Genomic DNA, 6,956 nt, shown 5'->3' on the forward strand with positions numbered 1-6,956 from the left:
AAATGAACCAATATCGTCCTTGAATCGTATCGACAACCACGAATCGTGATACAAAACAAGTTTGTAATGGCTATTTAAAGAAAACTGAACCATGGATTACAGTTTCTCCTGGCCCATATACTATTTTCAGGGTGAGGAACCATCTAACATCAAGTTGTAAAATAGTGGATTTCTCTTTTAAGCCGTAATCTTTCCATGAATATAATTTCAAATGGATTTGAAAGATTACTTATTTTTTGTATTTTCAAAATACAATATGAAATACTGTAATTCACCGGGTATTTTTCCATACCCCATGCTGGCATGCTGTACCAGGGACCAGTGTGGTAGTGCTGGTATCTGAACTCCTCAATCTGCAGCTCTGCCAAGCCTTATCCTGTCATTAGCGCTTCTTAAGCTGGCCTATGGCAGCAGAGCTCTGTCAACAGGATGTCTGTTTCAGCCGGTACAAAGAGAGAGGAGCACAGCCCCACACTATGAGGAAACAGTCCCCCAGACAGACAGCAACTCCACTTCACAGAGGGAAACAGGAGGAGGCAGGATATTCAACTGACTGGATGGAATTTTCATTATGATGAACAATTATTCAGATCAGACTCAGAGCTACAGTATGTCTGGTCCAGATTGGTTTTTATTGTGGTTTGAGGCCCTTCATTGGGCGGAACAGCAACAAGAGCCTATTACTATGTAGTATTGCTAATGCATAACCACTAACTACAGGCAATGTTCATTAAATGTCCCCTGTAGCTCAGTTGGTAGAGCATGGCGCTTGCAACGCCAGGGTTGTGGGTTCGTTTCCCACGGGGGGCTAGTATGAAAATGTATGCACTCACTAACTGTAAGTCGCTCTGGATAAGAGCGTCTGCTAAATGACTAAAATGTAAAAATGTAAATGTGTTGTATATTTCATAGCTTTGTCAGCTCTGCTGAGCCTCTTGTTAAAGCCCTGTTAAAGAAAAACTCAACCCAAAAATGATATTTTGGTATTTGTTTAGTCCATTGTTGATATAGTCCCAAAATGTTTTGCATGTCAGCAATCAAGTTTTCAAGATATATAACTTTTAAAATACAGAAATACAGCCGGTATGATACATTTTGCATCATATGCTGTCTTCTTGAATTTGTTTGATATTGAGCCTGTGTATTTACACAGCTGTTCACAGCATTATAAATCACACACAATAAATCAGATGATCCTGGTAGGAAGGAAGGAAGGAAGGAAGGAAGGAAGGAAGGAACTAGCTGGGAGCACACAGCATTCTGGTCAAACAAGCCTATCTGTGTTCAGGGGCTCGCTCCCTATGCTGGCTCATAGGAGCGTATCTGAGTGGACAGTGCTTGGTTGTTTGAAGGCCCTATTGTAAATACTTTCCCATCCCCAGGAGGACTCCACTTGACCTGTGGGACAATAACCAGCTGGACTCACTTTCTCAGTGGTCATCCCAGAGCTATGTACAGTAAGCACAGGCCCCAGTTAGATCACATGACGTTGGGGAGCTGTGAGCTGTGTTTGCATCCCAAACGCCCCCATACCCTATATAATGCACTACTTTTGACCAGACCACAATGGGCCCTGGTCAAAAATAGTGCACTATAAAGGGAATAGAGGGCCATTTGGGACGCATCCTGTGTCTGTCCACCCAGGGAGGATAGAGTGGATACTGGACAGGATAGATAACATAACAGCTTGGCCCTACTGGTGTGGTGTAGGCCACACTCCTGGGCTATTCTCAGAGGGGGCAAGCACTTATGGAAATGAAGGTGATAACGTTTCCGTAAAAACTACTTCGGAACAGGACATCCTTGTGGATGGAGGGAATGGGGTTCGCGAGGGGAAGGGGCAGTGTTCTTTGAAAAATTATACATCAAGGCGGTTAAGTGCAAGACAGTGTTTTTTGTTGAGTCATCAATTGGTTTACTTGACTGAATAGTACAGGAAGAAGATACATTTTTGGCATTTCAACCATCACTGTTTAATGACTCCACAATTCCATCTGATAAAAACATACATTAGTTTTCTGCAAAACATGAATTACATGAACTGAGAAGATAGTGGTGCAGCAGCATAGAAGAACCACAAACAAAAGTAGAATACAAATCTGTGCATTTGATTTTCATAAACCAACCAATACATGAAAAACTACTATCTGTGCTTTTGTAGCTTTAGTTTAAACTACTAGATAATTGATATCTAGATCAGAAATTGACCACTTCAGTTGTGCAAGCTACAGACCTTTTTGGAGCAGAGATAAGATTATCTTTAAAGTCAGGAGTATCATTTCTCAGAGATCAAGCGTATATTAATAATCTTTGTAAAGGCACCAGTTAATCTTTATGGTAACAACGCCAGAATGGCACTAATAGGGGCTTCAGCCAGCCGATAAGCCCCCGGGCAAGTTCAGACATCAGAGGTGGATCACCCACCTGCCCAGATGTCAATTCAATGTGTCAGGTTAAAATGTAACATGTGGCATCAAACAATGTCATCTTAATATATTATATCCAGGTGAGAACAATGGTGATAATCATACCTGACTTTGGGTAAACTATATCTTTAAAATCATTTAAAAACAAAAACAAACCATTTGTGTGTCAGGCTTTGATCATGTAGCACAGTGGGAGCTAAAGGGGCATGCAGGGAAAGACAGCAGTGGAGAACGTGAACAGAATGCTCCCTGAGAACAATTACAAAAGCCTAATAGATTTCAAATTCTGTCCATGACCTTTGACATTGTGGTAACTGAAGTCCTCACTGTAACTAGAGTGAAGTAGTAACCGAGCTTTCATCCATCTCCATCATCATCCTCATCATATTCTGTGTTATTAATAACACATTAATCAATGCAGTGTCTGAATGTCTGATTGATACAGTGGCCACAGTGAGAAGGTTGGGTTGATAGGGGGGAGGTGGACAGGCCCACTGTTGCAAAGTTACAACCTTTAAAGCTGTAGAGAATCCACTATTCCCTGGCACAGATCCAGGTCCATTGTGTGGCTTTCAAAAGGGTACTTACACCAAAGGCCACTGGAAAAAAGTCTAAGAGAGATGTGATTGTCAGCTGTGTTACAAACAATGCATTTCTTTTCTGTACTGATATTGTGCCCAAATTGAATTTGAGACAACGTTTAATTAAACATTCCCTACTGTAACCAGTGTTTCAAATTCAAATCGAGAATGGACTATGGTTTATTATTAACCATATCAAGACATCAGGCTAACACATTTGATGTGAACAGGAACCCCTGACATGACTAATATGAACTTCATAGACACATTCATAAACATATAGCATGTACTGTATGACACTTCCAACTAGATTTAAATAATGGAAGACTATGGGAAAGTGATTGTTTCATGCAATCTAGATGAGCTTGAAAGTGAGTTCCTTAAATAGGCTCCTCAAGTTAAATAACAAAACCATGACTTCTCTATCATGGTTCTTACTGTCCGTCTCTCCGTCCGTCCTCCATAGATATCCATCTTTTAATTGAATGGTTTTCAGATATATTCTCACAGCAGACATCTGATATTGACCGTTGAAGGAGGCAGAAAATATGTCAAATGTACATTTTCAAAACAAATAAATACATTGCGGCATCATTACTGGGCATCAAACCGCTGTTATTTCAACAGTGCTGTCCCCATTGTTTTTCCAACATGGAAAAAATACATGCATTTTGTTGACGATGCAAATACCAGTATGTGTATGGGCACAGCACTCTGGGGTTGACAGGGATGGAAGCGGCTGAACGTGTGTAAGTGTATGGAATGGAACCTTGAATCTCACTAAACACAAGCACCACTTACAGTGGCTTGCGAAAGTATTCACCCCCCTTGGCATTTTTCCTATTTTGTTGCCTTACAACCTGGAATTAAAATGGATTTTGTGGGGGGTTGTATCATTTGATTTACACAACATGCCTACCACTTTCAAGATGCAAAATATTTTTTATTGTGAAACAAACAAGAAATAAGACAAAAAAACAGAAAACTTGAGCGTGCATAACTATTCACCCCACCCAAGTCAATACATTGTAGAGCCACCTTTTGCAGCAATTATAGCTGCAAGTCTCTTGGGGTATGTCTCTATAAGCTTGGCACATCTAGCCACTGGGATTTTTGCCCATTCTTCAAAGCAAAACGGCTCCAGCTCCTTCAAGTTGGATGGGTTCCTCTGGTGTACAGCAATCTTTAAGTCATACCACAGATTCTCAATTGGATTGAGGTCTGGGCTTTGACTAGGCCATTCCAAGACATTTAAATGTTTCCCCTTTAACCACTTGAGTGTTGCTTTAGCAGTATGCTTAGGGTCACTGTCCTGCTGGAAGGTGAACCTCCGTCCCAGTCTCAAATCTCTGGAAGACTGAAACAGGTTTCCCTCAAGAATTTCCCTGTATTTAGCGCCATCCATCATTCCTTCAATTCTGACCAGTTTCCCAGTCCCTGCCGATGGTGATCTCGGGGGGATGAGAGGTGTTGGGTTTGTGCCAGACATAGCGTTTTCCTTGATGGCCAAAAAGCTCAATTTTAGTCTCATCTTACCAGAGTATCTTCTTCCACATGTTTGGGGAGTCTCCAACATGGCTTTTGGCGAACACCAAACATGTTTGCTTATTTTTTTCTTTAAGCAATGGCTTTTTTCTGGCCACTATTCCATAAAGCCAAGCTCTGTGTAGTGTACGGCTTAAAGTGGTCCTATGGACAGATACTCCAATCTCCGCTGTGGAGCTTTGCAGCTCTTTCAGGGTTATATTTGGTCTCTTTGTTGCCTCTCTGATTAATGCCCTCCTTGCCTGGTCTGTGAGTTTTGGTGGGCGGCCCTCTCTTGGCAGGTTTGTTGTGGTGCCATATTCTTTCCATTTTTTAATAATGGATTTAATGGTGCTCTGTGGGATGTTCAAAGTTTCGGATATTTTTTTATAACCCAACCCTGATCTGTACTTCTCCACAACTTTGTCCCTGACCTGTTTGGAGAGCTCCTTGGTCCTTCATGGTGCTGCTTGCTTGGTGGTTCCACTTGCTTAGTGGTGTTGCAGACTCTGGGGCCTTTCAGAACAGGTGTATATATACTGAGATCATGTGACAGGTCATGTGACACAGATTGCACACAGGTGGACTTTATTTAACTAATTATGTGACTTCTGAAGGTAATTGGTTGCACCAGATCTTATTTAAGGGCTTCATAGCAAAGGGGGTGAATACATGTGCACGCACCACTTTTCCGTTATTTATTTTTTACAATTTTTTGAAACAAGTTATTTTTTTCATTTCACTTCACCAATTTGGACTATTTTGTGTATGTCCATTACATGAAATCCAAATAAAAATCAATTTAAATTACAGGTTGTAATGCAACAAAATAGGAAAAACGCCAAGGGGGATGAATACTTTTGCAAGGCACTGTACAGGGCACAGTTAGGGATTGGTCATTAAAAATGGACAAATCAATTGCTTGTTGTGTGTAACTATCTACAGGTAACTGCCAAAATAAAGGAAACACCAACATAGTATCTTTATAGAGCGTTGGGCCACCACAAGCCGCCAAAACAGCTTCAATGTGCCTTAACATTGATTCCACAAGTGTCTGGAACTCTTTCGGAGGGATGCGACACCATTTTTCCACGAGACATTCCATCATTTGGTGTTTTGTTGATGGTGGTGGAAAGCGCTGTCTCAGGCGTCGCTCCAGAACGTCCCATAAGTGTTCAATTGGGTTGAGATCTGGTGCCTGACTGGCTGACACGCAAACATGCACACACCCTTTAAACCCTCTATGCTCCTTTGAGACCCTCTTTCAAGGTCACTAAGATCTCTTCTTCTAGCCATGGTAGCCAAAATAATGGGCAACTGGGCATTTTTATACATGACCCTAAGCATGATGGGATGTTAATTGCTTAATTAACTCAGGAACCGCACCTGTGTTAGTTCTGAGCGATTAGCTGAAATTTCAGTTTATTTTCGGTTTTTAGATAACTAATTGGCCAACATCAGTTGAATTATTTATGTCTTTTATTTTGTAATGTTTTTACCAACTTTTTCTCCCCAATTTTGTGATATCCAATTGCGATCCACTTACGATCTCGGGAGAGGCGAAGGTCGAGTCATGTGTCCTCCGAAACATGAACCGCCAAACTGCGCTTCTCAACACCCGCTCGCTTAACTCGGAAGCCAGCCGCACCAATGTGTCGGAGGAAACACCGTTCAACTGACGACCGAAGTCAGCCTGCAGGTGCCCGGCCCGCCACAAGGAGTGGCTAGAGCGCGTTGAACCAAGTAAAGCCCCCCCCCCCCAACAACTGAAATATTTTATTAAAGTCATGTGAATAAAGGATGGTTGAATAAAGGATGTGTTGTTACTGCATTCAACCCACATAATGCACCCACACAAATGTTAATAGAAAACTGTGATTATTTTTCAAAAACAGAACAGAAACCCGAACCAACTTCAAAAAGCTCTAATCATTCAGCACTAACCTCTGTGGAAGCACCTGGTTTCTATATACAGTGCAATCAGAAAGTATTCAGGCCCCTTGACTTTTTCCACATTCTGTTATGTTACAGCCTTATTCTAAAACAGATTAAATCTACACACAATAACCCATAATGACAAAGCAAAAACAGTTTGAGAAATTTTTGCAAATGTATTAAAAATAAAAAACGGAAATATGACATTTACATAAGTATTCAGACCCTTTACTCAGTACTTTGTTGAAGCACCTTTGGCCGCGATTACAGCCTCGAGTCTTCTTGGGTATGACGCTACAAGATTGGCACACCTGTATTTGGAAAGTTTCTCCTATTCTTCTCTGCAGATCCTCTCAAGGACATTCAGAGACTTGCCCCGAAGCCCCTCCTGTGTTGTCTTGGCTGTGTGCTTAGGGTTGTTGTCCTGTTAGAAGGTGAACCTTCGCCGCAGTCTGAGGTCCTGAGCGCTCAGGAGCAGGTTTTCATCAAG

This window comes from Coregonus clupeaformis, unplaced genomic scaffold (genome assembly GCF_020615455.1).
Source record: "Coregonus clupeaformis isolate EN_2021a unplaced genomic scaffold, ASM2061545v1 scaf0698, whole genome shotgun sequence".
NCBI lineage: Eukaryota > Metazoa > Chordata > Actinopteri > Salmoniformes > Salmonidae > Coregonus > Coregonus clupeaformis.